The 9,469-nt window shown below is 40.3% G+C and overlaps 1 long non-coding RNA gene across 1 annotated transcript; it reads left to right on the top strand.

Annotated features, from left to right (window-relative positions):
* The first annotated feature begins 587 nt into the window (after window positions 1-587).
* Window positions 588-9,006, top strand: LOC144589555 (uncharacterized). Its single transcript, XR_013545725.1, has 2 exons — window positions 588-752; window positions 2,096-9,006. It is a non-coding gene; the product is annotated as an uncharacterized LOC144589555 (long non-coding RNA).
* The last annotated feature ends 463 nt before the right edge of the window (window positions 9,007-9,469 follow it).

Below are 9,469 nucleotides of genomic sequence, written 5' to 3'. Positions count from 1 at the left end.
ACCTGAAACTCTCAGTAACACTTCCTGTATCTAATGAAATAATATTATTCATGCAGTAAAAAAAATCTTACTCTTTCAAATATGGCAGGGACCTTTATTGGTTTTGTTGGGTGGGGGCAATCTCCTGAATTTCAAGTAAGTACACAGACACATCCCCAGAATTTAGATGGTGGCACATGTTCCTCCCAACCTTAGCCATCAAAATTGTTTGTGACAAAAATTGTTTTAAAATAGAAAATGCTTCCTAGTGTCATCTAGTGGCCAAAAAAAGTTTAAAGAAATTTCAAACATTGAGGTATATATGTGGGCCCTAGCTGTTCTGGCCAGGGTATCAAAATTAGCGACATTGCTCCCTAGACCTTCTACAGGACATAAAAGAAGACTTTTAAAGTCAATTTAAAACATAATTGGGGTGTTAGTAGCCTGGGTACCGTGTGCTTTCATTTGAACCCCCGGGGGCTGCAGGTGGACAACTGGTCAGCTATTGCTTCCCCTGTCTGAGGAGGAACTTCCTGCTCACAAATTCAGATTAACCCTTCTCTGCATGCTTGAACAGGGATGATTTTCACATTTTGAATTTCAGCTTCCTGGATAAATAATGTTCAGCCATCCTTCAGAAATTGTTGTCAAAGCCGAGTACAGCCTACCAGCCATGTATTGTTGACTGACAGCTTAAAGGGGCAATTTTTGGAGACCCAAGCAGACCACAAAATGCAATCGGCTGCATTCCTCTTGGCAACATCACTGTAAAGGTAAAGGTTCCTCTTGACAATTTTTGTCCAGTCGTGTTCGACTCTAGGGGTCGGTGCTCATCCCCATTTCCAAGCCATAGAGCCAGCATTTGTCCGAAGACAATCTTCTGTGATCACGTGGCCAGTGCGACTTAGACACGGAACGCTGTTACCTTCCCACCGAAGTGGTCCCTATTTATCTACTTGCATTTGCATGCTTTCGAACTGCTAGTTTGGCGGGAGCTGGGACAAGTGACGGGACCTCACTCCGTCACATGGATTCGATCTTACGACTGCTTGGTCTTCTGACCCTGCAGCACAGGCTTCTGCGGTTTAGCCCGCAGCATAACCACGTCCCTTAGATACTGGCAAATTAGTAGAAAAAGTTTACCAGTTTAGCGAGCCCCTAAATTTAACTCAATTAAGTTTAAATTAAAGGGGACAAATTTTTAACTAATAAGTTGGGAATGGGCTGTAAGTTCCGGCTCATTTCTAACAGTTTATGCAAAGTTTAAGTTTAAAATTTAAATGGAGTTACTCTCTTGGCACCAAACAAACACCCTAAATCAATTGGCTAACACCATTTATTTCAAACAGCTATTCTTGGTCTCTAGGTAACATGGAGTAGATGTCTGGAAACTATTATTTTAACTGAACAGAGTTCTTCAATACACCCAATTGCTCGTGTTCTGTTTTGTTTTTACTAGAACAAGCCAGAAATGCAAGGTGCAAGGGTAACTCTCACAAAACGTCAGAGTTGGCAAGCTAAACTATCTGATATGGTGTGTGTAGGGGGGGATTAGCATGTGGGCAGAAGTCACTGGCAATCTGGTGTCAGATCTTTTCTGACATCTGAAGAATCAGCAAAAAAGACAAACACTGAGCGACCAGTTAAGTATCATCGTAACAACAAGAGTTAATATTTAACTTGAGGAGAGTGGGGGGATTCAAGACAAATAATTAAAACCTCTTTTTTCTCTCTTTTTAAAGCAAAACACTTCAAAAGGACTTAGTGGCTGACAACAGCACGTCTATATTTCAGACGATTGACTCCTCTGTGAGTTGCACAAACCCATCATCGATTGCACAAACATATATTCATGGGTTTGCTGCATTTCTTAACAATTAGTGTGGCAGGCTTGTTAATCCATTCTCAGGGAAACAGGCTGGGAGGAATTACTGAATCATCAAATTTTGGATCTAATTTTGTCATTGGGTTTGGGGGGGGGTACCACCACTCTTTTGTCTGCATTTTAGCCAGCCTGTTGCATTTTCTATATGAATAGATGTCTGATCCCTTAAAAGAGAGTAAAATGTACCCGTTACTCATACCCTCCCCTCCTGCACTGTTGTTTCTCTGACAGGCATTGGACCTATCTTCTCTTCAGAGGGGCCATCAGAAGCAAACAAGAGGAAGAGAAGGAACAGCAACAGCTGCCTCCACTGAGGTGAACCATAAGATCAAAGCAGATTAGGACTGAAAGGGACCACAGGAGTCACTGAGTCCAGCCTCCTGCCAAAGCAGGACATTCCCTAACTAAAGCATCTCTGATAAGCATTCATCCAATGTCTGTTTAAATACCTCAGATGTAGGAGAATCTACCACCTCTGAGGTAATTTCATTGTCAAACAGCTCTCACTGTTAGGAAGTTCTTTCTCATGATAAGTCAAAATCTCCTTCCCTAAAATGTATATTCATTACCCTCTGGAGCTGCAGAAAACAAGCCTGCTCCATCTTCCATGTGACAACACTTTAAATATTTGACGATGGCTATATTGAGTCTTCTTTTCTCCCGACCAAACAATTCCTAGTTCCCTCAGCCATTCCTTGTAGGGCTTGGTTTCCAGACCAAGGTTACCTTCATCCTGGTTGCCTTCCTTGGACGTATTCCTACTTTTCAATTTCCTTCTTAAACTGTGGTACTCAGAACTGGACACAGTATTCATATTACTTCCTTTGATTTGGACATTACACCTCTACTGATGGAACTGATTATCACAATAGCATTTTTGGTGCCACATCACATTGTCGACTCATATATAACCAGTGGTCCACTAAGAACCTTAGATCCTTTCACATTTCCTACAGTCAAGCCAGATGTCTCCTGTCCTATATTTATATACGTGATTTCTTCTTCCTAAATGTAGAACTATACATATTTTCCTCATGTAAAATCATTTTATTTATTTTTTGTTCCACTTTCCCAGATTCAGATCTTCCTGAATCCTGATTCTATGCTCTGAACTATTGGAATGCATGCATAGGATTGCTGCTGGCAAACATGTGCACAGGTGCGTATATGAGTTCTGAGTTCCGTTTTTAAAATGTAAAGCATGAAGCTAAATGTATCACCAGTAATTTTTCTGCTGTGTAGTCCACAGAATCAGTGTGAGCGCTTTCAGCCCCAATAATAACATTTCTTAGAAAGGTTGGAACTCTACACCCCAAGCCTGGTAAACCGGCCAAGATGTTTTACTTCAAGCCGTCTGCCTTTGCATCCCCCACTTTTTCTCCCCAGACTCTTGAGAGAGCTGTTAGGGGATTGCCTAAAGGCTCGTAACTGGTGAACTCCACAAGCTTACATCTTCCGAAGACAACAAAACTGCAATTACAGCAATTTTGAAAGAATTTCCTGGGACTACTGAGTGTTGATGCACCAATGCTAATCAGAGTTCAGACCATGCCATAGAAATATGTGACTGCTTAACCCAATACTGTGGCATGGTCTGAACTCTGATACCAAAATAAGGAGTATTTTGCTGTGTCTTGAGTGAGAAAACAAAGTTGGGAATTCTTTCAAAGAGATCTCTCTGAATAAGAAGTTTGGATGGGGGAGAGAAGTCTAGTAGGGTTTTTTGCAGTTTTCATATATTTTTGTATAGGGTATGAAAGCATGAACCAAGAGCCTTTCTTGCACAAGATGGCATTTGTTGCGAACCCTGTGTCCCTTGTTTATTATTCCCTCACAAAGGCCCACATGCATGTTCCCTTCATGCTGCCACCAGTGGATTATCTGGATCCACAATATCATTAACGTATGACTGAACACTTCTCTTGTGAACAAACAAAACATATTTATTGAAGTGAAACAGTATTTCAAACAGTATTAGGTATCTTTCAAGTAATCAAATTCACTGGCCTTAGTTTATCAGTTCCCTCATTACTTTGTTTCTCTTTGTTTACAGTTTCATAACCACATCACCAACCTATCTCTTTCTAGCCAGTTCTTCTTATCTCCTCATCAGTTCCCTAACTAGTCCCTAACTCATCCTTCTCTGATTGCTCCTCCTTCAGCCAAGCCTCATATATCAATTGACTCCACCTCTCCAGCTCTCTCATAGGCTCATGCAAATAAGCTCTTGAGCATGAGTGGCAGGGCCAATCGCCATAGCATCCTACCAATGTTTCCTCAAAATACTTTATTTCATTGTTGTGTGCCCTATCATGTGCAGAACACACTTCTGCCTTGTGCAAATAATAAGAATGCATTCCATGGAGAGCAAAAGCTATATCTTGTGCCAGATACATTTCTGTGTCATGAAATCAGGAGAAATGTCCTTGTTTTCTGCACAGAGATATGTCTCCGTTCTATGCAGGATGCACTTCTATCTTGTACAGCTTAAGTAAATGTCCACAGTTTTCTGCAAAAAAAAAGAGCTCTATTTTGCGTGGGATGCTTTCTGCCCACAAAAACAACCTTATTGTGTGCAAGAGAGATTTCTGTCCTGCACAAGGTAGAGATACATCTGTTCTTTTCTCGGGAGTGGGGAGATAAAGAGAGAGAAATTGATCCTGTGTAGGATACACAGTCAGTAGTCTGAATTAAGGAAAAGTCAGATTGAGTGTAATATAGTAAACTGAACTGTTGGTGCCAAAACAGAAGGTGAGTAACAAATAAACCTCTCAATTAAGCCCAAGATCTATTCCGGACACTTCTGCCACTGAGATACTAGTGAGGGCTCAGACTATGTGGCTGTGCAGTGTATACATCCCATCTGCCAGCCATTTTATACCATAGCAGGGTGAAGAAAAAGATTGTTCAGATAGCCCCCCCCTCTTTTTTGCATTAGAGATTTCTTTTTCTTTGTTTTTTCAGTTAGTGTAATTTACTAAACTTTACTGAAATATGATTACCCAATTTTGGATTGTGTATGTGCTTGTGGAGAGATTATTGTTGTATGGGTGCTGAATGAAAACTTGATCAGTTTGCTGTATAGCTCCCCCTCTTTCATAACCATTTCTCCCTCCCCCATTCACAGCAATCTTTGTCACTGCCACTGTTGCCCCAAACAGAGACTTAGAAATGTACAGACAATGTCAGAGATCTGGGATGGAGAAAGTCAGAATATCTTCTAAATTGTATAAGACAGTGTGGCCCTGATCTCTATGGCTTTGGGGTGGGGTGCATGCAAGTTGTGGGGCTTCCTTATACCCCTATCCTTTACCTTAGAAATTAACCTTCCTTATCTTTCCTGCTTTGAAGTAATTGATAAAATTAATATCACTGCTATTGACAAAGCAAAAAGTTTTATGCCTATAGCAAGAGCTGTTTCAGATCCAGGAATCTGTAGGGGGAGAAAGAAAGAAAGGACTGAATGTGTAAAACAAAATGTACTCTCAATTGCCCTTTTAAGAAAGAAGAAAAGACCAGCATATTTGTTGCCCTTTTTAAGTCCCTTACTCATTCTGTCATTGCCTCAGGAAGATAACTGGGACTTTCTTCTAGCAGGTGAACAAAAATAAGAACGAGGGTCTCCACATTCTTTGTGAGGTCTTTATACCTTTTAGGTTTTCCATCCTACAAATGATGACCCGGTTTGTGTGTTCTCTCTTCGGGCACAGTGTGGAGTACGGAGAGTTGTACACATCCCCAGTAACATGCATAGATTAACCTTAAACTTACAAGTACCTCTCTGGATAAGTAATGCAAACCTTAGCTTTTCCTTAAAGTGTTTTCTTCACCAAGCAGACAGAAAGGTTATCTAAAGGTCAAACTGAGAAAGTGCCATTCTGTCATGTCAGCTATGATGTGCTGCTAAAATGTAAGGAAAAGCATACATGATCATTCAACCTAGAATTCATTGCAGTTGTGTATGTGTGCCCGTGTGCACACACATGTGCTCTCTCTCTCTCTCTCTCTCTCTCTCTCACACACACACACACACACGCACACACACACACACACACACACCATGCATATAATGAAAGCCTTAATACTAAAGGGAGGCAGGTTGGTTTCACTATATTTTCAGTATATTCACTTTCTAAAGAGAGTTAAAAGGTTCTTTTATAATTTCACAGTCAGGGCAGTAGGAATAGCTAGATAACTTTAAAGGTATGTCATCCCCTCCAAATTTATAAAGTAGATTTGTTTTACTTGTGACTTAGAAAGAGAGACAGAGACCTTTCCTTATTTTAATGAAAAAATGAGTCTTTCAAGTGCCATAATCTCCACAGAAGGTCATTCACTGAGAAGTTTCCTTTAATTACCTTTCACTCTTCTTAATACACAATAACTATATATACCATGCATATAATGAAAGGCTTAGTGCTAAAGAGAGACAGGTTAGTTTTACTTGCAAAGAGTTTCAACAATGCAATTCTTTTTATGACTTTAATTATCTTGGACTCCAGTTCCCAAATTTAATTTATAACCAGTTCCAATACTGTTTTATTAAAAGGATTCTGAATAATTCTCAATTATCAAGGTCAGAAACAAAGATTCTAACTAAGTGGTTTGTCTAGACATAAGCATGATTTACATAACTTAAAAAAAAAACTGACAGATAATACATGTGACCAGGAATAGACCCAGACATGTCAGCCAAAGTGTATTTCATAATTCCCCTTTCTAAAAATACAGATATATTAGGAAATGAGAAGTCTCAGCCTAGATGTGTGTCTATAATGTCATCACAGCGGGCACTAATAATTGAGTATGCTTTTACTTTTCTTCTGCCTAGTTCCATTGTACAGCATTAGACTACTAGACAATTGACTTGATCCTCTGACAATCTGATCACTGTCAAAGGTCAAAATCAGTTAGTGTTCCCATAACCTATCACTTAGCTAACTGAAGCTAATTGATGAAGGTCCAGGGTGCATCTCAGTTGCACATTTGAATCCATGACTAGGCACATTAACAAGCATCCCAGAAGGCCATCAGTGAGCCATGATTAGCTGCAGCAAGTTACACAAACATCAGTAGGACTCTGGCCAAAAATTGAATACAAGAAAAGGATGCTGGATAGCTCAGTGGTTTAGGCATCTGGTTGTACAGCTAGAGGTTGGGAGTTCGATTCCCCACTGGGGGAATTCTTAATACACTGGGCCTCCTTAACAGCTGCTGGACTTAATGAACCATAGGATTCCTTCCAGCTCTGCAATTCTAAGGTAAAAATGATGTTGATGTGCAGTTTGAAACAGTGCTTCAAGAAATAAGCACTGACAGCTTCCGAGAACTATATTTCAGACCTTCTTCTTGATCACAAGTCTTTCTAGGGCCTGCATAATGTAGAGGAAGCTGGAAGTTAAGCATGCTCAAGCACTCTGTGGGGTGTGAACTTGCACTGGCAGGGTGACCCAGGAGCAGGAGACAAGCGGCAAATGTAACAGCTCTTTCCAAACCATGGGCACACTTGGCTCGTGTCATTTCCCTTTCATAAGCAGCGAGACAGCTGCACTTTGCACTACAACAAACTGGTTCTGGCCAGCTGCCAGGACAGTGTTGCAAGTTTCTACTGTAAGTGTCAAAGCACGTGTTCCCTCGTAAAAGCAGCCTTTCCCTTCCTTTAAGAAAAATGAACTTTGCAAGGAGAAACGGGGGGGGGGGGGTAAGCTGGAGGCAAAAGGGCAAATACTAATTGCTGCAATCTGTTTTGTGGGCTTGACAAACTGGTGATTGGCAAAATCCGGATAGCAAAAGAAGAGTCCGAAGATGCCCAAGATGCAGACAAAAGGAGATCTCTCCCTGAGCTTACAACATCCTTAACAAATGTATAAGACCTACAAGGCAGAGCAGAGAAAGAAAACAGTATTGCATACAGTCAAACCCTATCTACCTGGAAGCGTGGTCACACTGCCAAAGTTGGTGGCAAGCACAAAATCACCAGAAATAATGCCATAATGATTATTTGGTGTCCCTCTTCCTCTGCTTTGTTTATTTTGTGCCTCCTCCACTTTCCATTATTTTATGAGATACCATTGTAGTGAAAGGAAGCTGTGAGTAGATGCCTCAGTGAAATCAAGCTTTCTCATTCTTCTTCAAGTGAATCAGTGGTTGTTATGAGGGCACAACAGAGGTGTCAGCAATTAGATAGGAGTAATGGGAGATGGGGAAAATGAACAAAAACAATTTATGCAAATGATAATGGTCAGTTCAGAGGATGCGGTGGGACGAACCATGATTTTTTTATTATGTAGGTCACCCTCAGGCGCAGACACTCCCTCCTGCCTTCCCTTCCTCTTCAGCACACTTGAGGGAAAGACTGCAATTTCAGATCTGGGCTTGTTTTCAAACCACAGTTTTTGTTTTTGCTTTCAAAAACTGACAATTTTGCAAGTTCAGACGTTGGACCCTCGGGCAAAGCTAGTTGTGGTTAGCTTAAAATAAGAGGCAGATACATTCATTCTCCTCCTCGCATACACAACAGTTCCTCCTTCTTCAGGGCCAGTTCTGCCATGGATAAGCCAGCAGCTGCCTCAGGGGGCAGGCAATAGTGAAAATGTGTTAAAAGGACACAATTGCGTGTACTCTGTACCCCCTAGGCAAGCCTATTTCTCTGAGGTAAAGTGAAGGACGCTATCTCGTCCTCTGTACTGAAGTACAATTTAAATGCCTATCCAGGAAACCTCTGTATAAAAGTAGAAAGTGAACACAATTGTATCTTTTATTTCAGGTAGCAAATATATCTTGAACTGGGTTCTGGCCTTCCTCTCCTCTTTATATGCTGCAATTTGCAGAAAACATGTGTGACAGATGCATAACCACCACACAGTGTTATAATTTCCTAGTATCTCAAAAATAACAGATAAAAACAATAATCTTCCTAATCATACCAATTCCTGGGAGGGGCCACAACTGAAGAATAAGATTAAAGTGAGGGAGAGAGATACAAATGAGCTGCAGAGTGATTTGAGGTATGCAGCTATAAAGGCAGACCCCCTAACTGTGTGCTTCACAGAAATTATAAGTGGGCTGGATTTTAAATATAAAATCATTAGGGTTCAAAGTTTAAACCTTCCTTCAGGATGAAATCAATTTTCCCAAACAAACAGTGCCAATGAAAAAAGAAATAAATGGAAAGCCACAGTTGGGGGTTTCTTTTGAAGAATCACAGAGTAAGCGATTGTTGGTGTATGTGTGTGTTTTTTTAAGGAAAACATACAGAGCATTTCTATGTGATTGTTCAAAAAAGAGCCAAAGTGTCAAAAACAGCTGAAAAACTTTGCTGGATTAAATCACACATTGCTACCAGGACACACAAAATACAGGTCACACGTGGTCTTATGTGAGAGACCAGATGACTGCATGAATGAATGAATGAATGAATGAATGAATGAATTAATTAATTAATTAATTAATTAATTAATTAATTAATTAATTAATTAATTATTACATGAATTCTAAAGGGCACTCACTGCTATAAGCTATCCTGAAAGTAGACTGGAAATTTTCAGATAGCTGCTTATCCATCAGATGATGCAAGAGAAGCACAAAAATTTGATTCTTTTTGTG

This window comes from Pogona vitticeps, chromosome 5, assembly GCF_051106095.1.
Source record: "Pogona vitticeps strain Pit_001003342236 chromosome 5, PviZW2.1, whole genome shotgun sequence".
Lineage (NCBI taxonomy): Eukaryota > Metazoa > Chordata > Lepidosauria > Squamata > Agamidae > Pogona > Pogona vitticeps.
This window is presented reverse-complemented; position numbering and strand designations above follow the sequence as displayed.